This window comes from Lissotriton helveticus, chromosome 5_1 (assembly GCF_964261635.1).
Source record: "Lissotriton helveticus chromosome 5_1, aLisHel1.1, whole genome shotgun sequence".
NCBI lineage: Eukaryota > Metazoa > Chordata > Amphibia > Caudata > Salamandridae > Lissotriton > Lissotriton helveticus.
In genome coordinates this window covers 1,796,267,269-1,796,290,009 of record NC_136065.1, presented here as the reverse complement: position 1 = coordinate 1,796,290,009, position 22,741 = coordinate 1,796,267,269, and positions in this window count along the sequence as shown.

Here is a 22,741-nt window from a genome sequence, read left to right as displayed (position 1 = left end):
TTTCCAACTGGGACGGGGCAAGGACAGGCGCCCAACGAGTCAGGCCACCAATCGCCGGACCAGATATCAGGACTACTGCCAAAAATCAACACCTCAGACTTCTCCCCGTTTAGTTTAAGGAAGTTTAAGCTCATCCAGGATGCAACTGCTTCCATGCAGAGCCTAAAGTTGGAAGACGCATCCCTAATGTTATGAGTAATTGATACCATAATTTGCGTATCATCTGCGTAAGATAGTACCTCCAAACCAAACGATCTCACAAGTTTGGCGAGCGGGGCTACATAAATGTTAAAAAGCATCGGGCTCAGGGAAGAGCCCTGAGGCACGCCACAAACCATGGTCTTGGGAGCAGAGAAAAAAGGGCCAAGATTCACCATCTGAGTCCGGTCTTTAAGAAAGAAGCTCCAGCGCTGAGCCCCCGATCCCTATCTCCCTGAGGCGCTCTACTAGCCTCACAGGGGACAGGGTATCGAAGGCAGCTGTAAGATCAAGGAGGATGAGCAAGGTAGTATGGCCTGCATCCACCTGCATACGGATATTATTAAAAACCACTGTGAGGGCGGTTTCCGTACTATGTAGGGCTCTAAAGCCGTGCTGAGAGTCGTCTAGCAATCGATGATCATTCAGATAGGAAGAAAGACAAGAGTTGAGGTGCCTTTCAAGAATCTCGGCTGGCACCGGGAGAAGTGATATCGGGCGATAGTTCTTAAGCTCCGTCGGATCGAGAGAGGGCTTTTCCAGCAACGGCTTTACCACTGCCGTCTTCCAGGACGACGGAAACTGTCCATCAAGAATGGCCCGATTAAGAACCGCTGAGAGGTGTGGTGTGATGACATCTCGACACCGTTTTATTATCTTGAGAGGGCAGGCGTCTAAAGGTGAGCCCGACTTAGCACCTTCCAGCAGTCTGTCCGTGTCTTCAGGCGCTAGTAATGGAAAAGACAAAAGCGCAGGAAAAGACACAGGGACCGCTTATTTCTCCACTGCTATAAGTGCAGAGGTGGAATGTCCTATATTTGCAGCTTCAAGGGCCAGGTAGATATCTTTGATCTTACTATTAAAGAAATCAGAGATTTTATCACAGAAAGATTGTGAGACGTTCCCGGTATAAGATGTTATCGGAACAGTGAGGGAATTGATAACCTTAAACAGTTCCCTCGGGGATTTAGATCATCTTGGAATAGAAAGCCTTTTTTTCTTCCATAATGGCTTCCTTATAATGTTTCAGAGACATCATATGGAGTTCTTTGTCTGTAGAGTCTAAATTAGAATGCCAAAGCCTTTCCAATCGACGGCAGATTAATCTTAGTTTTCTAAGTTTCTCTGAGAACCACGGAGCGGAAGGTTTTGATCTTGCGGAATAATGTTTCCTAACTGGATCCAAAATGTCCAAAGCCTCAGACAATTTTAGCGAGAGCTCCATAGCTGCCATGATACCTCTGGGAAGAATAGTTCTCTAACAGGCCAGAAAGGGCCTCATTTGTTAAACGGCTGAAATCTCTCCTTTCCTCCCAATGTTTGTATTTTAAAACAAAAACATTACTGGATGAACCAGTGCATAAATGGAAAGGTAGTGCAAAATGGTCCGACCATGTCAGAGGAACAGGGTCTCCCACAGTAACTCGTGGGTCATTGGAAAAGATCCCATCAAGAATGTGACCCGCCGCATGCGAGGGGCTTCTAACCAATTGGGGGCAACCCCAGCCGTTAAAAGTTTCAATAAGGGATTGAGTATCCCTACAAAGAGCATTATCTAAATGAAAGTTAAAATCGCCAAGAAAAGTAAAATTCAATCTATCAAGGAAAGGTTCCACAAGGTTACTAAATTTCTGACCAAATGCTATCCTGGATCCCGGAGGCCTATAACAAAGAATACCAGAGAAACTTTCTGTGGGAAGGAAATTAATAGGAAAATACAAAGCTTCAAAGGGGTCCGCGGGGGCGGAAAGTTGCTGAATGCGGCAGACCAGGCCGTCTTTATAAAGGACAGCTAGGCCTCCGCCCCGTCGGCCAATCCTGTCACATCTGGAAAGCTGATAGCCAGTCGGAATAGCCTCATCAAGATCTGGCCCTGAGGAGTCCGACGCCCAAGTTTCGGTAATAAAAACCCAATCGGGGTTCCTGAGGGACACAGAGTCTTCAAAAGCGGATCTATTCTTGATCAAGGATCTAGTGTTAATAAGATCGCCCCTCAGTGTGCAGTCATGGTTAAGATTATGCGTGGCGGGCGCCAGAACAGCATTATTAATCAACCTGCTGCACTGAGTACATTTGAAACATTTCTGATCTATTAACAGCTCAGGGTCGATAGTATGGAGGCAAGGAGGGCTTACCGGGCATAGGTTCAGAAGTTCCTCTCTAGAATAGGTTAAGGAGCCCTGATAAGGTATGAAAGGAGCAGCATCTCCGGCCCCTGGCGCGATCTTGGCGCGGATGGGCGCAGACGGGCTTGCCTTTGGCGCGCCTTTGACACGCAGCAGGCACGCCCACTGTGCGCGTCCGCTGTGCGCCCGATTGTGCATCTGTTTTTAAATGGAGGTGAGGAGGTAACTAGAACGCCAACCTCGCCAGAATCGGAAGTTGTCTCCCTCCACAACAATCGGGACCAAAGAGCCCGCGGTGGAACGGGGAGTACAACCGGCACAAAGTTTCATCCTTAAGTTGGACCATGATCCTAGGGAGGGTCTTCAGAGGACACTGAAACATGAATTATCATTTATAACCTGATGTGGAATAACATCCTTTTTTCACATGTCGTGAAATTAAGACATTCTCCTGTTTGAATAAACTTTATAAGTTGGATAACTATTCCTGGATTAACATTGGATGATTACCTTTTGTTGATGGAATAAGACCTTTGGTCCTCCTGGGTTGTGCTCGGAGGGGTTCTCTCCCTAGGCGGGGGAGCTGCATTTCGTTTACCACGTCACACTGCCTGGCCAGACAGTGTTCCCTCAGCAGCACACCACAAATCTTCAAAATCCTTTACTTTTTCTGATTAATACTGCTGTGCGAGATCCTCTCCACTTTTGATATTCCACTTTTCTGACCACGGACCTCAGCACGCAATCATGATGAACTTTGATGCGGTCTCTGGTATGACCGACCAAAAAGCCAGCACATTTGCTTATTCTATTGAGGATGCAGATAAGATATATGGGTTGATTCAAGAAGACATCAGCACCCCTGGTAACACTCGAAGTGTGGAGAGTAACCTTCGACAATTACTCTACTTAATGAAGAAACAATGTAATAAAAAATTACATGCTAGTACCCTCATCCGGTACCATCGTGTCCAACGGATCCCCCGTGGCCTACGGGTCCCCTTGAAACCTTTACTATGTAAAAACAATGTGAAATTTGTTGAACGCTGGTACTCTATTTTAAATAAGTGCTCCCTTGATCTTATTCTCCTAATTGTTGAGGAACTATCTAAGACACTTGACGAACTATCTCAGGAAATTACGAGCGTAAAAAAGGAACTGGACGATGCCATGTCTGCAGAAGATCTTAAAAAGTTGTTGGAGGATATGAACATCCAACTTGATAAGCATGCTCGGGAAACACAGGAACGGAAATTAAGAAAATTTAAAAGAGACACAATCGATTATAAGCTCGGCGAGGTGTACACCTGGGCAGAGGTGTACGCCCGCCGACGGCCCAACAAACCTTATAATCCATTTTCGGCTAACGAAACATCTTCTTCTGAAGAAGAATCAAGACAACGATCGACTACAGCTCGTACCGATGTTGAACCACAGATGCCTGGGCCCTCAACTGAACCTGCGGTTCATTTTTTAGAGTCTGGACCAGACCAACAAAAGGATCCCGGAAAAGAAAAACCCGCCGAGGACACAGAAAAAACTCCTCCGACAGCCAAGGGCAAAAAACCGAAAACGAGGAAGTAAATAAGATGGATAACTTGGTAATTAACATTTCCTCTACCACATTGTCTACAGAAGATATTAGCACCTTACAAAAGGGGTTATCATTCGTTCCAACTACCAGGACCAACACACTGGAACTTGAAGTGAGTACTTTCAAATTGGTACGTAATATTCGATTGAAACATTACTTTAAGAACATCAGCCCCATCACCGTTCAAGAAGAAGACATGCTTCGAGGACTACGACCTCACAGTAATTTTGTGGCACCTCTAAGCCACAAAATCATCGATGCTTTTGAGAACTTGGTGAAACAAGACATTTTGAAATTGCCTTTTACGCAACCGGAGAGACATGGGAACCTCACCCGAAAAGAGAGAAACATCTTACAAAAATTGGCGGACAATTCTAACATCACGTGCCAACAAGCTGACAAAGGCGGTGCCCTGGTCATCATGGACACCTCCTTTTATGAACAGCAGGTCCAAGCACATATTAGTGACTCTAATACTTATGACATCTTACCTGGCGATCCGACCAGGGAATACACTGACAATCTCATCAAGATTATCACCAATGCATTTGAAAACGGTACTATTACTGACAGAACAAGAAGATATTTAACACCTATGAACCCGAGAGCTCCCACCCTGTACATGCTACCAAAAATGCACAAGCATCCGACCAACCCGCCATTTCGTCCCATTGTGTCGACGATTGACAGTATCCATCAAAACATTGGCAAGTTTCTGGATAAATATCTGCAACCTATCGTGCTCACCACGCCATCACATGTAAAGGATACAACCGACTTTCTACTTAAAATTGATCCCATCATGAACGAGTTGAGAAACACCCAACTGATCATGTGCACTGTCGACGTGTGTTCTTTGTACACCTCCATCCCTCATGATGGAGGTATTGAAGCCATTGAGCAGGTTTTGGCTCAATCGGATCTTGACCAAGATTTGAAAGTTTTTTTGATGGAACTCACTATATTCACTTTATACCACAGTTATTTTACTATCTTTGACAAATGGTTTTTACAGTTAAATGGCACAGCCATGGGAAATTCGGCAGCTCCTTGCTACGCGAACATCTATATGCGGATTTTTGAGACACAACACATCTTAACTCATCGAAGCTGGCAGGAACATGGCAGGTTATACCTGCGCTACATCGATGACATTTTCTTACTGTGGGAAGGCACCACAGAAACACTGTTGACCTTCTTGACTACCTGGAATACCTTTAATCAGCGGATTCAATTCACTTGGGATCATAGTGAACAATGCGTCCATTATTTGGACGTTAAAATCATGAGAGAACTGGGAGATTGGTCTACCACCGTTTTCCGTAAGCCCACGGACAGGAATTCAACTTTACATTATCAGAGCTTTCACCGCGCTGGATTAAAGAACAACTTACCATATGCACAAATTCTTAGAATAAAAAGAATAGTGTCGAAAAAGGATGAATGTAAAAAACAGATTCAGATAGTGTTGGAAAGACTCAAAGCACGCGGATATCCTATTCCTATTCTTGATTTGGCAGCCGAAAGGAGCGAGAAATGCACAAGAACATCTCTCCTTCAACCCAAGGTCAAAACTCCCACTGACCGGATGGTCGTGGTATCAAAATACTCTAAGTCTTCGCACTTTTTTCAGCAAATCATTCGTAAACACTGGAGTATCCTGTCCCTTGAACCTGATTTCAAGGGTTTATTTGATCAACCGCCTATATTTGCATTTTCTAGGGGCAAGAACCTTAAAGAAATTCTCAGTAAACCAAGTGGGGTCAAAAAGAATACTGTTTATACGGGTCTTAGACCCTGTTTCAATTGCAGTAACTGCAATAATTGTATCCTGGGTAATACCATCAACCACCCGATGAAAGGTAATCCCATTAAACTCAAGGTTAATGCCACCTGTAACAGCATGAATGTTATATATGTTCTTAAATGCCCTTGCGGCAAGTGTTATGTGGGCCATACTGAGAGGAAGATCCGTGTGAGGATCTTAGAACACAAGAGTAACATTCGGACACAGAATCTTAAGTCTACTGTGGCCATGCACTTTTTGGAGAATAGACACACTGTTGCTCAACTCAAGTTCCAGATACTGGAACAAGTTGAAATCACATTGAACAATAAGAATACCTTGTTAAAACGAGAAAACTTCTGGATCCGTTTTCTGTCCACGATGGTCCCCCATGGGCTTAACGATCGAATCGAATTTCTTTGCTACCTATAATGCATTATGTTGTTCTTGACTGTATATCATCATTCAGTGAATTTTCCACTTTGTAATATTTTCTATCTCTCTTCGCTTTACTTTAATTTTTAATTTTTGTTTCAATTATCTTACGTTTCTCTCTTTATTTTTCACTCATTCTTACTTTATGGTTGTGTATTCACTGATTTTCTATCATTCTGATTACTTTCAACATGGCGCTCGTTTTTTACGTGCACTTCTTACACTTTTGGTGATTCAGTCCGTTTTCTATTTCGGTACTATAGACTTTGCCTTTTAAATGGTTTGTTGCCGGTCCCGCGGTTGCTCCCTGTTTGTGGAACACCGCGGTGACCACACAGCTATCGCACTAACGTAAGTACCCTTCTGGGGAATCTTCTATTGTCTTCACCGCTACTCCCCGCATTGATTTAACTTTAGCACACACTAGTTTACCTTCGTTTGCCTCGCTTGTTGCGTTCTCACTTATATTTTAAAACACACGCATGAATCTGCTGGCACGTTTTTTCATTTATTTTTGGGCTCGTTCTGGGCTTTCCTGTTGGCTTCGTTTTTAAACTCGATGTATGACTTTGGGTGAACTGCGTTACTATTTATCACTCGTTTTTTCCGATTTAAAGCACTTTTTGGGACCTGGGTTGACTACCATTGGTTCTTGTAGTTTTGCATGTTCATTTGAATTTATTTTATTTTCCTCATGTATGATATGGTAGCATTACGATCTTATGTATTCTTGGATGTACATTTTATCATAGCTCGGTTTTTGCTGTTTCTTTTGTAGAGTAATCCCCTGACGAAGGGCTCCGCCCGAAATGCATCGGGATGGGATGTGTGTTTAACAACATGAATTATCATTTATAACCTGATGTGGAATAACATCCTTTTTTCACATGTCGTGAAATTAAGACATTCTCCTGTTTGAATAAACTTTATAAGTTGGATAACTATTCCTGGATTAACATTGGATGATTACCTTTTGTTGATGGAATAAGACCTTTGGTCCTCCTGGGTTGTGCTCGGAGGGGTTCTCTCCCTAGGCGGGGGAGCTGCATTTCGTTTACCACGTCACACTGCCTGGCCAGACAGTGTTCCCTCAGCAGCACACCACAAATCTTCAAAATCCTTTACTTTTTCTGATTAATACTGCTGTGCGAGATCCTCTCCACTTTTGACACTGAAACAGTGCCAGGATAAATTACTCAGTGTGACTGGCCTGTTGGCACAAGTATTGAATATGACAGTGGATGCACATACTAAAGGTGTCAATATGGATGTTGGCTTATTGAGAGGGTGAAGCCAGTTAGGGGAGAAAAGGTTGTATGAGCACCCAGCAAGGTTACTGTTTGGTGATGAATTGGTAAAGGTGGTTGGGAAATATGTTCCAGTCTTTACAGCCTTACATAGGATTCTACCTTAATTGCAGAGAGTATTTGGTGGAGATAATTTTGGTCAGGCCAGATGACAGATATGTTTCTCTGGCCGTTCTCTCGCAATGTCCCAGTATCATAAGCATGGAAGAGGAAGATTTAGAGGTTTCCAATCACCATCAGATATTCCCCGTGAAGGGGAAGATTTAGAGGAGAGTTAGCCCCAAGGGGCACAGTCCAACAAGCAAAAGCTGGTCAAGATAAGTATTAATTTTTCTTCTGGTTTTTCATTCAAAAAGATTTGATCCAACATCAGTTATTCGAGCCATCGGAGAATGTGTTTCCAGAGGAGCAGAGCAAGCTGGTAGATGCAGATGCACAGAAAATGCTGAAGAAGGTAACCCTCCAGAGGGTGCCATAGAGTTACAGACCTTTTGTAGACATGATTTTTCTGGTAAAGAAAAAGGACGAGAGTTGGTGTCCTATGTAGTGTACAGCTGCTTAAAGATGGGGGTGTGTAAGCTTTAAGGGATATTTTCCAAGATGAGTATTGTTTGGCAAAGACAGACTTGAAGGACGCTTATTTTTCAATTCCCACTCCAGAGAGGAGTCAGCGGTATCTTTGATTCAGATGGGCATCAGCTTTCTATCAGTTTAAGTGTCTTCCATTTGAATTAGAATCAGTCCCTAATTGTTGAGGCCAGTAGCTGGTTACCCCAGAGAGTCGGCGTTTTGTGTGATAGTTTAGCTGACAGATTTTGTTATGTCTCAGGATAGTTTAAAACTGAAAGGTCATCTAAGTTTGGTGAAGGAGTTAATGGAGAGTTTGGAGAGCAGACGGTGAAAACGATACCGGCGGAAGTGAGGAGGCTTCTGATTTTTTTTTAGAAATCTTACAAGGGTGATAGGACAGTTGTTCTACAATTCAAGCAATTTCCTTCATCGGTGCATTCGAGCAGTTTTCTCTCATCTATTACATTACAGCGCCCTGCACTTTATGAAGCCTGTTGGCCTGAGGAAAGGCTTCAGGTTTGTTTGTCAGAGTAGGCAAAAGAAGAGTACATTCACCCCAGTACAAAGATTCCCATGCCATTCCAGTTTAAACACAGCCATATGGAAATCAGTCTTGACCATGCTTCCCATGGGAGCAGTCCAGCTCGAACTGCCAGGTCAGGTTCTCCCAGGACCAGAAACAAGCATCCTGGGACCGGTTTCGGGGTTTCAACCTTCATCAGCCAAGCTAGCTTGACTCCTGTGGCATGGAGAGCATGGGACCTTCGTCTGGGCATACCCGTGCCACTCGGGGTGACAAATGCTAAAAGAACATTTGATGGACAGAATGTTGAATAATGTCAAACATTCACCTCAGTACAGAGATCTGGACCTGAATCCATAATATTTTGCTCCCCATGCCATTTCAGTTTAAACCCAGCCATATGCAAATCACTTTTACCCTGCTCCCCATGGGAACAGTCCAGCCCGAACTGTCAGGCCAGGACCTTTCTGGACTGGAAAAAAGCATCCTGGGACCGGTTTCGAGGTTTCACCCCTCATCAACCAGGCTACCTTGTCTCCAGTGGCATGGAGAGCATGGGACACACGCCTGGGTATACCCGTCCCACTTGGGGTGACAAATGCAAAAATAACAATTCATAGACAGAATGCAGAACAATGTCAAATATTCACCCCAGTACAGAGATCTGTCAAACCACAAAAACCACCCTTTCAACCATGCATTCTGAAGGGCATCTAGCAACCCGATACAAATCGGAATGCTTGATGTCACCTAGCGTATAAAGCACTGTGCTATATAGTAATGCAGCTGTACCACCCAGAAAAGCACTATGGCCTTGAAAGGGTGTAGAAAATGCTATATAAATACTATACAATACAATCTACTTTGCTACAATTCTAAGGGTAGAAGAAATGGCTATTTGCACTGAAGACGCCGTGTTACTTGAAATAATGCCATCTGTCTCCTTGTGGTATGTGATGCATCCTGTCACAGGACTGACAGGCCAGTCATGACCACACACAGACCAACAAAGGCTTGAGAATTCAATGCAGCCATTCTACAGCGTGAGCCTGGACTCCTCACTCATTGGGTATTAGCGCATACCCTCATTGTCTTCGGCGCACTACGGAGCGCCACTGGATTAAAATTCGTCTTGCACAAGGACTTGAGAAGTAAGAGATGAAAACATGCCCATAAAGGATGCCTATCATGCATGAAGACAAGTATGATACAATAGCCTGAAATAAAACACAAAACATTCTCTTTATTATCTTATCCATGCTTCATACGAAAACATCTTGGAGTAATTTAATGGCTGCCAGGGGCCTTGCTGGCTCCTGTTAGGCAAATTAAGCACAGGACAGTTTTGTAACTGGTGGTTTCACTTATTTCATTATTTGGCCAATTCCAGAAAATGCAGGAGTGATGGTGTGTTCTCTTCTTTATAATGTAAGTGGCAGCTAATAAAAACTCAGTGATATTGGCAACATTATAAAAGCCTCCTGTCTTGCCATATATTCCTCTGCGGGGTTCGATATATATATTTTTTTTTGGGAAGTATTTATTGAAGACATATTGCAGTTACACAGCGTCACGCCGACAACCCTGAGGCCGGCCGCTATCAAATCGTATAGCATCATAAGTGATGTGACATAGTAGACAGCATGCAGTGGAATAACAGCAGTAGCATCCCAGGCACACCGACAGTGAGCGTATGCAACAGGAAAAAATCTATAGTGCTTACAATTTTCTGGTTGATAGACATGCAGCGCACAATTGGCGAGGAAAGGAAAACGGATCGACTGTACAAATGCGTATGCTCTAGAAGCAGAAAACAAAACATTTCAAATCAAGCAATGTCTACCAGCCATTTCGCCCCCCCCCTCCCCCTCCCCAAAAAACAACAACAGAACCCAACTCCGGTGCAGAGGAAAAAAGCCACAAACGGGCAGAAGGTCGGTTGTAAGGAAAAAGCAATGTCTCTGGGCAGGGCGTTACAGAGCGAATATACAGGCATCAGCAGAAACGCAAAGGGGACCATGTCAGCGCGAAAGAAGGAGAGAAGTCTACTCATGCCGGGGGGAGAAGGCACAGACTCCGGGAGAGACAGAACAAAACCTGCATAGGCGCAGGCGCAAAGCCACACGCAGAACCCCCTCACATCTAGAGCGCCCACATGGAATGCAGCCACCCCCCAGGGCACATCGCCACAGTAGAATACAAGTGCAGGACAAAGTTGGATCAGCCCATATCATCAGATATCGCACCTGGTATCGATTGTACAGAGTCAGGGGAGGATGTGCGCCCACGTGTCCACTGCGTGAAGGGCTCCCAGATGTCTCTAGGTCTGGAAGCAGTAGGCATCAGTTCCCAGTAGCGTTCAAGCTGTGTGTTGCCGTACGTCACATCTCTAACCCATGCAGCAAACGTAGGCAGCGCACGCCGACCCCAGTGCACCGCCACCTGTCTCTTGGCATAAAGTAGCAGTAGCGCATGTAACTTTCTGTGTGTGGGCAATGTGTCATGAACCCAACCCAGCAGCCCCAGGAGCGGGGACGGTGCGTCTGACCTGTGAAGTATCTGATTAATAGCAGTGAAAATGTCCAGCCAGTACTCCTCCAATTTAGGGCAGCTCCATGCTACATGTATAAAAGAGGCATTCTCATAGCCGCATTTCCAACACGCAGAGTCCTCTCTAAGACCCATTCGGTGGAGTGATAGCGGCGTGCGATAGTATCTGTGCAGAAACTTAAAATGTACTAATCTTAGCCTATAATTGGGTGATAACATCGTCAGTTGTCTGCAGCAGAACTCCCACTGCTCCTCCGTCAGGGGCTCCTCCAGGTCCGCATTCCATGCCTGCATTGAAGAAGGCACAGTGATGGGGGATTGATCCTGCATACAGTTATACAAGCGGGACACAAGCTTTTTTGGGGAGGGTTTCGAAAGTAAATTCTGAAGAGCTAGGAGCTGCGGCAGCTCTTCGGGGAACTGGGGCCACAGTGCCCTACAGGACGCCTTAAGTGAGTGATACAGAAATAGGTCAGAAAACGACTCAGGGTGGCCCTCCTCGCGCAAACCTAGGTCCCGAAAGGTGCCATCAGGGTAAAGGTCAGCAAATGTGTGTAATGTCTGCCCTCGAAGCGTAATGGTGCCACAGCTATCACACAAGCAGGGTATCATAGGGTTGCCTCGCAGCGGAATTGCCGGCGCATACAGAAGGGGGAGTCTCGCTCTGTTCCGCAATTCGCGCCACGTCCAGCGAAGCATTTCCACCGTATCTACATCTTTTGATGGGCGAGACACCTTGCCATAAATCGCCACGTTTAGAGGGGATGGGGCCGCCGCAGCCAGTTCCACCGCAACATGAGCTGGTAGGGAGTGGGAAAAGCCCAGAAGTGCAAGAACTGCGCCTGCGCACATAATGAGTATAGTTTCATGTCAGGAGCCCCGAAGCCGCCCTGTTGCAGCGGAAGCGTGAGCAACGCCCAAGACGTCCTTGCCTGGCCACCAGCCCACACAAGTGCCAGCAATAGCGACCGCACCCGTGCATGAAAATGTGCCGTCAGTGGTATGGGAATATTGACAAATAAATAGAGAAATTTGGGGAGGACAACCATTTTCGCCAGAGCTATCCTCGCGACCAGCGAAAGGGGGAGCTTGTTCCATATTTCCACCTTTCCTTCCAGCCAGTCTACTGCCCTGCCAAAATTTAGAGACCACAACTCCTGCAAATCGCGGCTTATCCAAACCCCCAGGTATTTTACTGCATCCAATTCCCAGCGCAGTGGGTAGTCAGAGGACGACTCTCGCGTGGCATCGGTGAGAGGAAAAACTACAGACTTGGACCAGTTAATTGATATCCCAGCTAAGCCCTCAAAGCGAACAAATTCACGCAACAGGGGGTTTAGATTTACAACAGGATTGAGGACATACAGCGTGACATCATCCGCATACAGGGATATCAGCAGGCTTCGTGAACTGAATCCTATCCCCCTCGCTGTATGATGCTGTCGAATTCGAGCGGCAAGGGGCTCCATTGCTATCGCAAATAGTAACGGGGATAAAGGACAGCCCTGTCTGGTCCCGCGGGATATAGCAAATGGCTGGGATATAAGCCCATTCACGCTTACTCGAGCTTTGGGTGCGACGTATAGCAACTTAATCAAATTTATGAAGAGTGGACTGAAACCCATCCTACCCAAAATCCTAAAGAGGTAGGGCCATTCGAGCGAATCAAACGCTTTGGTAGTATCTAACACAACTGCGGCCTGTGTAGAGGGATGCAAGTAGTGCAGAACGGAAAATATCGTCCTGAGGTTATGGGACGTCGCTCGGCCAGGTATAAAGCCAGACTGATCTGGGAGTGCCACCATCGGTAACAAAGGCTGTAGCCTGTCCGCAATGATTTTAGCATATATCTTTGCATCAACATTGATTAAGGAGAGGGGTCGGTATGAGTCGAGGGCCTGGCAGTCCTTATCTGGTTTGAGCAGTGTTATAATTAAAGCTTCGCGCATCGACTCGGGCAGGGAACCTAACTCTAGAGCCTCAACAAAGACTGAGTGGAGTTTGGGGGCCAATTCCTCGGCGTATGTCTTGTAAAAGGCCGTAGTCAGGCCATCCGGGCCTGGGGCTTTGCTCGCAGGCATGCTTTTAATCACCTGAGCTATATCCTGAACAGTGATGGGGACATCCATATATTGGCGGTGGAAGTCATTAAACCAAACGAAGGCAATGGAGTCTAGGAAACACTCCAGGGAATCAGGGACGGTGGGTTGTCTGGTGGTGTATAGGGACTTGTAAAATTCAGCAAATGTGTTCAGTACAGCTTCCTGGCCAACAATCATCTTTCCCTCGCCATTCTTGACAGAGTGTATGTAGTGCAAGTGTGTGCGAGGAGCTATCAGGCGCGCCAGGGTCCTGCTCGGTCTGTCCCCCTCTCCGTACCTACGGGCCTCAGCCTGCTTCCCCAGGAAGGCAACCTCCCATTGTGCCTCCTCATTAAAGGCAAGCAGTTTGGCTTTCATTTGACCTGCCATTTCCGGAGAAGGATCCCGGCAGAACGCCAGGTCCAGCTCCCTCAGCTCCAATTCAAGTTGAGTCAGAGTTAGACGTATCGCCCGTAACACCCCGGCTTGCCTAGCAATACATTGGCCACGAATGACCGCCTTAAATGCGTCCCATACTGTAGCTACCGTGGATGTCGAACCCTCATTTTCTTCAAAATAATTCACAATATCTGTTCTGATGCCTTCAGTGAAAACAGTGTCAGTGAGAGCATGGGGGGGCAGGCGCCAAGAAAACGCTCTTTTGGGGACCCCGGGTATCCTCAATTCCAACATGCAGGGGGCATGGTCAGAAAGAGATCTAGCCTGTATGGACGTCTCAAGCGTCCACGACGCCACGACAGGCGAAACCAGCCAATAATCCAGGCGGGACCAGGCCGCATGTTGGCTCGTTATGCATGTCCCCACAGCGTCCACTGGATGCCCAGCCCTCCACACGTCAGACAACAACCCCTCCTCCATCACATCTAGAATCGACTGTCGAGCACCAGTGTGTGTAGGCCTGCTCACACCTCTGCGATCTAAATCATCGTTGAGTGTAACATTAAAATCGCCCCCTAGGACAATGTGCGAACAATCCAACAGCATGATCCGGGCCCAGACATTTCTAAAAAACTCCGGATCATCCACATTTGGGCCATAAATGGCCGCAAGTATTAGTGGTCTGCCTTGTAGTGATCCATGCGCAATTACATATCTGCCTTCCCCATCGAGTATAATGTCATGTTCTTGCCAGTCCAGGCCTCTGCGTATGAGTATTGCTACACCCCTAGCATAGTTGGAATAAATCGCAGAATACACCTGCGACCATCTCGAGTGCTTCAATCTAGACGAAGGAGTAGAGTTAACATGAGTCTCCTGCAAAAAACATATGTCGACATTATGTCTAGCAAGCATGCCATGCATCAATCTGGCTTTCTTATGGTCCCCCAAACCTCTAATGTTCCAAGTCCACAGCTTAACACTCCCCATGTCGCATTACAGTGAGAATAGCAAGTGCTAGCCCGATACCCGCTCCAGCCCCTCCAAACGCCCCGGCCCAATTTGAGTATAGCAATATTGCATGTGATTCATCTGCCTGACAGTATCCTCTATAGCACCAACTTAGATCAATCAACAAACAATTCAACACCCCCCACCACCCCCCTCCCTCACCAACCCCCCAATCAGGTTGTGACAAAGCCCAATGACAGAAACCCATATCGTATCGACAAACTAGAAACACGAACAGTGGGAGACACCCCATGGGGCGTGGTGCTCCAGGCTTACACCCCCGCTTTCACAGGGTGGCTACATTCAAGTTAGATTCTCCATGACCCAAACGGTCATCACAACACAGGGCCGGTTCACGACCCATCAGCAGAACATAAGAAACGTTGTGCGCACCATCAGTGTCACCCATGCAACAGGGCAATATCCCGGATCCCACCCTCTTCATCAGGTAAGGTACGCATAGCAGTGGAATGAACGGTGGGGACTTGAGCAGTTTAGCAAGACATAAGGTAAGGAAATAGATAGCGCCACAGTTCAACCATCACCAACATATTAATCATTATCACTAAGTCGGTCAGATTCATTGTCCAGTCTCGGCGCCTTACGCCTCGCCCCAGGACCGCCAATGTGTTTTGCAAACTTTAGTGCAGATTTCGCATCTGTAAAGAAGTGCGTGGTGTGTTCATGGACTACCTTCAGTTTAGCTGGATACAAGAGAGCATATTGGATGCCAGCTTGCATCAGTATTTTCTTAGCTGGCAGGAACTCCTTTCGAGCCGCTTGGACCAGGGGGGTAAAGTCAGGGTAAAAGGAGATGTTGTTCCCTTTATGCGTGATCCGAACCTTTCTCCCTAGCAAGGCGTAGGATGAGGTCCCTGTCCTGAAAATTCAGCAGTTTAGCGAGAATGGGACGGGGCGGTGTGCCCGGCGCCGGTACCTTCCCAAGAGATCTGTGCGCTCTTTCAACTGTGAACACCTGTGAGAGGTGCGGGTCGAAGAGTTCATGTAGGAGGTCCGCCACAAACACCTCCATCTTGCCAGTGTTCGCCGTCTCAGGAATTCCCGTGATGCGAATATTCGATCTCCTGGAGCGCGCCTCCAAATCATCTGCCTTGGCTCGTAGGGATTCCAATTCCTTTTCGATATTGGTGATGTGCTGCTTAGTTTGGTGTTGGAATTCGCAGCACTCAGTTTGCCTGTTTTCTAAGCAGTCTAGCCTCGTTTCATGGGCATCCACTTTGGTTTTAACCGATTCCAACTGCGAGGACATTGCATCCAATTTAGTGTCAATGCTTTTCAGGCTCGCCCGGACTTCCATCATCAGTGCCCCAAAGTCCACGTCCGCACCGGCACCCTGAGACGAGGACTCGTCCGCGTCTTGATCCGCCGCAGTTTGCTTGTTAAGGCGCTTCTGTTCAAAATTGATCTTAGGCTGCCTTGCGTCATTTTTCCCCGTCTTGCAGCTAACAGTATGGCACGTGAGATGCCGCACAGCGGAGAGGGTCTCGTGGTAGCACGCACAGCGACAAGCAGGGCAGCTCACCAGCTCCAGACGTACACAAGGGCGTTGTGCATACAGCCCAGCCAAGCCTTCACGTCGTCGCGCGCCTGTCCACAGTACTGCAAGGGCAGGCAGGGGGGAGTCAAGCTGCAGTCCGGGCCCAGGCGAATGCACTTATTTTTTAAGATGCCGGTGACATCCGGACCTCTGCGCGCCAGAGCAGTCCAACGGCCTCCAGCAGTGAAGCGCCGAGCAGGCCCACCCCGCCAGGCAACGAGCAGCCACAGGTACTTGAGCACTACCGCATATAGGAGGAACCCTGTTCAGAGGCGCGGGTACAAAGCAGCAGACGGGAGGTTAGTGTGTCGGTGTAGGGGGCTGTGTCCAGAAGGCACTCACTCCCAAAGGTCAGTTTCTCACCAATCCACCGCTAGGCAGCGGGAGCAGGCCCAGTCCCCAGCCGCCGTGTGGCTCACCGCTACCAATCACCCGAGCGAAATGGCGGGCTCGGCTCAGGCGCGATCTCACCGTCCGCCCCCGGGAACCCAACGGCAGGTCCCGCAAAGCAACGGGGAGACCGCAAGTGGAGATCCCCGCAGTAGCTCAGCAGTAACTCACCGGCGGCTTCCGTAGAGGACAGCGCAGAATCACCGGGGTCCGCACGCCGCCTATTTCAGGGCCCCGGAAGGCCCGACGATCACCGGTCTGCAGTTGGAAGCGGCGCCCGGTGTAGGCTCCGCAGCAGCGGGTCTCCCGCGTCGCACAGCCCGCCCAGGTCCTGAGAGGCTGCAGCCGCGTCTGTCGGCGATCAGTGCGCTCCAATTTCAGGTCAGAGGAGTAGCTCTGTGTCCGCTACCAATTCACGGCTAGAACCAGGCACTTCTAGGTCATGGAGAAAGGATTTTGAAGGATTTCAATGTGTAGCCGGCGGAGCACACTCACAGAGCGGCCATCTCGCTGCCCGGTTGGCCACGCCCCCCGTTCGATATTTAATTTGGCCTAATTAGATCATTAATTTGTTCTGTAGTGAAATAGTACACCGAGCTTCTGCATTGCCAGCTAACCAGATCTGTCTGTCTCGACAACTCCAAAAAACCAAGAGGGCCGTGAAGTCAGTAGGTAACTGTTAAAAATTAGTGTACAGGTACTTGGGGATCAGGATTCAGACCAGAGCGGCGCGTTACTTAGTGAATTACCGTTTCTGGTAATGCAATTATGCTGTTTCCTTTCCTGTTAGCCGATTGTGAGCCCTTAGAGAATCCACCAGAGAACGAAGCCCGGTAAAGAAGCGTGCTTCTGGTCAGCAGTGCATCATTTGTTGATTGCGGCAGGGCTGCAGAGTCTGTGTTACCATGGCAGGTAGATCTAATAGGAGCCCCCAAAGGGCCCACCACTCACACACAGGGGTGTAGCTTGGGCAGTAAGATTAGGGGAGTGGGGGGAGGGCGGTAAGCTTCAGATTTCCCCAACAATCACGCTGACATACAATGTAAGACAAGCAGAGTGCATGAGAGGGGCCTAAGGGGAAGTGGCAAGGGAGAGGAATGCGAATTGGTAGGGGTACTAAGAGAGAAAACACACTATCCTTCTCACTCCAAATAACTGACTAATATCCACCACTGAGATTACTTTCATATTTCACCATACTAATTCACCACTAATCCTTTATGGGCTTCCGGAGGAGCGTGTTTCAGCACCCCATCAGGGGTAACAAGCGCTATATAAATACAAACCTTTTGTCTTCCTCTATCCTTCTGCTATCATTCCAAATCGAAAAAACTGAATAACCTATCCACCACTTAAAATGTACTTGCATGTTTCACTATACTAATCCAACACTAATCCTCTATGGGTCCCGGAGTAGCGTGCTACTCGCCGAAAAAGTGCTTTGACGCCGCGTCAGGGGTAGTAAGCGCTATATAAATGCAATTACAATACAATATAATACAATATTTAGTAAAATAACCAACATTTTCGAGGACTTGCTAAACAGGGAAAGTTAGTAATGTGCGTTTTTGTCTTTATGAATTAAAAATTCCTGGTAAAATCTGACAGACACATCTTCATACCCGACTGAAAGCCCCGATATTATTTATCAGAACAATACTCCGCACCCTCCTGAAGCAACACCCCGGCCCCCGCGGAAGCAGCAGCCTGAGTGTCTGCGTGATGGGAATACTAGTCATTATCAGGGAGAGTGTCAGAGCATTAGCGTCAGTGTGACGTCTGTCAACGAGTGAGTGCTTCGAGAGCACCCACGCACCTGGCTCTTCTGAAATAAGTGTCTGCCACACGCATCTGAACGCAGACCCCCCTTCACTGCTCCTGCTGTTCTTCAGCGGTTTTGTTGGTTGGGGTCATTGGTTCCTTGTTGTCCTTCATCGCTGTTGTTGAGCGTCAGCCTCCGGTTCTGGGTCTTAGATATTGACCCACTACATGCCATCTCTTTCTCCACACAAACATGCCAGGAGGGGAAACAGTTAGGAACAGGTGTGCAAGGGGCGTCCACTCCTACTTGGGAGTCACAATGAGATGTATCATAGGTTTGTGTCCACAACTGATGTTGCAAACCATTGATAACTTACAGTCCGCAGAGCAGGTAACCCATTTGCAAAGGAGACACCGTCCCTTTCGACATCTGCCCTTTGGAGAATTGACGGACTCAGAAGGAGCGCTGCCACATGTACCCAATGTGGTCTCAAATTGGAACAGTTTTAATGGTTTTTAAAGCATCAACGGTTCCTTTAAGTAACAAGGGCTGCTTCACAAAATTGCTTCTCATTTGGGAATGCCAATGCAGGGGTGATGGTCTACAATTCTTTGCAAACCACCTGTGTTCGTAACCATAATTAATCTTCATTAGGCAGGTAATTTAGCAACAGTTCAACACTGATGCACAAAGTTCCCCTGGGGGATGTATGTGTGTGAGTGATCTATCCGCCTCTCTCCAAGGGTGGTTGTGTGTGGGAGACAGGGACAGTTGCCCCTTATCGGAATTAGGGAAACCTCACACAACAGGTCGGTTCTACGGCTACTGTCATATTACCAACCGATTGCTTCGTGTCATCATCGGCTTCCTGCTCCTACGTCAGGCCGGCGCTGCAATGCCTGACGGGTAGCACTGAGTGCTACTCTTTTGCGGAGATCTTTTATTCCTGGCCGATGTGTGAGTGAGTGTGAGGGGCCCAAGTGGACAAGTAGTGAGCGTGAGGTGAGGTTTAAAAAAAGTTAGTATAGTCTACTCTGGGCAATTTTATTCTTGTAGCTAACTACTTTCTTTAAAAGTAAGAGGGGTATGGGGATTCAACCAGGCTATGTGTGGGAAAACCCGTTCAACCCTCCGAAGTGGTCAGGTCGACATGTTTCATGCCATCACGGCAATTCATCAGGACCTAAAAGTGCTCATATACTAGGGAGGAGCCCAAGGTGGGCCGCACAGTGTAATGGATACAACCTGAGGGGTCAGGAACGGGAACAGGAGGAGTTCCTGTGTTGTAGTCCGCCCTATAGGGGAGAGAAAGCATATAGTCATGTCTGTTCTCCCAGGGGTTGTCATACAATCCTAGAATCATGGTGAGAACCGCTGTGTTTATGCATTCACCCGGATTGTGGATCGACTAGAAAAGAGGAGAGAAGTGGAGTAACGTTTAAGACCATAGTGGTCGTGATCTGGTATAGCATGCCAAGTGAGATTGCCATCATATAAATTCCCAGTTTGTAGGAGTAGGAATTAAAGTTAGATAGCAGTTTGAGGGATTGTGTGCCAAAGGTGGGTCTCTTACAGACCACTAGTCAGAGATAGAGGCCACTTAATGGGACTTACCCTCAGTAGTTGTTGACGGTCCCCGCAGACTGCTCGAGCGGGACCAGTGTTATCGACTGTTAGTCTGGAAGGACAAGGGATAGAAAGAGGATTCTAAGTGGATAGAGACTGAGCAGTAGTTAGGCTCAAGGCAAGGCGGTTCATTGCCAAAGCCGGACACAACAGACAGTCGGTCATGGAGTGATCTTACTACCCAGCCGGCAACAGCGGCGGAAGTATCCCGTGCAGACCGAGTTGTAGCCAAGCACAGAGCCCCACAGGATGGTGTCCGGGTGGTCGCAGCATCCACAGCGCCTCCCCGGATGGGGTCCGCAGTGCCATCGGGGTGACACGCCTAAACAGACTGACTAAACCCAACACCAGAGGCTCAAAAGTGAGTAGATGCAGGTCCTGGGAATGCCAGTCCAAAGACGGCCCACGGGGATAGCGGCCGTGGCGGCCAGGAGCCTTAGCACCCTAGTTCGGTGGCCCCGGCGCGGCGCTGACATCTCAATTGTGGGACACTCCCCCCTGCTGTTTCCCCGCCGGCAGAAAATCCGTAGTCAGTAGACTCGGTCTGTTGTTTACCGGCCCACCTCCAAGGACTAGAGATTGTGTCAAGCCCAATTTGCCCCCTTACCTTGATGGCGTGAGGAAGTACCTCAATACCTAGGTCCGCATGACCGGCGCTGCTCGGTCGTGGAGCAGCTGGTAGTGAGAGACGCCTCCTGACGCGCTTTTAACTCGTAGTTGTTGGTTGTCCTGGGGGCGTGTCGGTTATGTCGGTAACTAAGCGACACACCCTCAAGCAGGCGCAGGGGTCTAGCGTGTAGGGATGACGGCGCGTGTCCGTCATCGTATTAGTCTGGGCGCCATCTTGGGATGGGATGAAATATATTGTATTACGAGGTGAGTGGGATGAATGCGTCTGCGTAGGTCAGAAGCGCACAGAAGCTAAGGTCCCGTTCACAGCTCTGTGGGTTTGTAACAATTTTATGAAGGGTAATGGGGGTTTGACAAGGGGCGCAATTTAAGGCTGGGCATTCACGCTGGTGAAATTTCAGTTTGCTTGTGGCTGGGTGTCACGTTTCCGAACACGCAAAGTGGCATAGTTGATGGAGATGACGGCGTCTATCCGTCATCGAGACAACCTGGGCGCCAACTGGGTGTGAGGTGGTAAGGTGTTTCTATTCGAAATTATATGTGAAGGATACGTCTAATGTAGCCGGGGTGGCGAGGTCTCCACAGTGTCGGTCAAACAGGTCAGGTGACAGAGCAGGGACTTAACGAGTAAGTGTGTTCCAAGGGACGGAATCATTCAGTCCCTCAGTGTCGAGATGCAAGCGATGCACCCATCTCTGTTCAATTTTGAACAGGGTCTGTTGATTTGATGAAGGATGCCACTCCAGTACTACCCACCGCATGTCCTCTGCCACATGGCTCCGTTGTTTACAGTGCTCATACAGGCGGGTATGGGTCTTATGGCAGCGGATATTGCTGTTGTGTTCCATGATGCGGGTCTTCACTGTGCGTGTCGTCATTCCGATATATTTCAGATCACAGGGGCATGTCAACATGTAGATGCATTTGCTGCTGTTGCAGTTCGTATGTCTGTTTAAGTGCCAAACAAATGTATCTGAGAGTTGAACAGTTTTGGTCTGGATGGTTTGAGGGCAAACGACACAATTGCCACAGCGGTAGTGCCCCGTCACTGGGGGCAGATCCCAAAGTGTGTTGTGGGGTCGGGTGCTTGTCTGTTTTGGACGGGTGTGGACCAATTGGTCCTTCAGATTAGAGGTTCTTTTGAACGCAAAGCGTGGGCGAGGGATGTCCAGATTAACTGAGTTCAGTATGCCCCAATGAGAGTTCACTGTTTTCTTGATGAAGGAGGAATTCTTTGTGTAGGATGTTACGCACGTGATCAGATCCTCCTTCTCTTTTGCGTTGTTTTCTAGCAGGGATTCCCTGTTGTTGTTCAGGGCTCTTTTCGCTGAGCGTCGCAGTAATTTTGTTGGGTATCCCCTCTCCTGGAGTTTGTGTTGTAGAAGGTTTGCTTCCTGTTGGTAATCGGAAGTGGTGGTACAGTTCCTACGGAGCCTAAGAAATTGTCCAAAAGGGAGATTATCCCTCAGTGCTCTGGTATGGTGACTGTTATAGAGCAACAGACTGTTTCTATCCGTCTCTTTTTTGTAGAGGGTGGTCGAAATCTCCGAAGGTCCCAGTATAATGGAGAGATCCAAGAAAGGTATAGAATGATGCGAGATGGTACCTGTGAATTTCAGATGAGGATCTTGGTGGTTAATCCATGTACAGAATGCGTCACAACTGGTCCGATCACCTTTCCAAAAGATCAGGATGTCGTCTATGTAACGACGCCACAGGGTGAGGTTCTCACAGAAGGGGTTGTGTTCTGGAGGGTAGATATATGTTTTTTCGAAGGCAGCCATGTAGATACATGCTACACTCGGCGTGAAGGTAGACCCCATAGAAGTTCCACGAATCTGGTGGAATAGTTCTGATTCGTACTTGAAAAAGATTTCTGTGTGGGCTATGTTGGCTAACTCCATGATAAAGGAGACTGGGGTGGGAGATGTCCATTCTTCCAGTCTCAGGGTGGATTCCACTGCCTCCAGGGTTGACTGTTGGGGAATGTTCGTGTAAAGAGCTTCCACGTCCAACGTTAGTAGGAGATCAACATCTGTTCTTCCGTCCACGTCGTTTATCAATCGGAGGACATCACTGGTATCCTGGAGGTAGGAAGGAATCTTTTTCACTACTGGTTGTAGGAAGACATCACAAAACTGGGACAGGGGTTCCGAGAGGGATCCGATGCCGGAGACAATTGGTCTGCCTGGCAC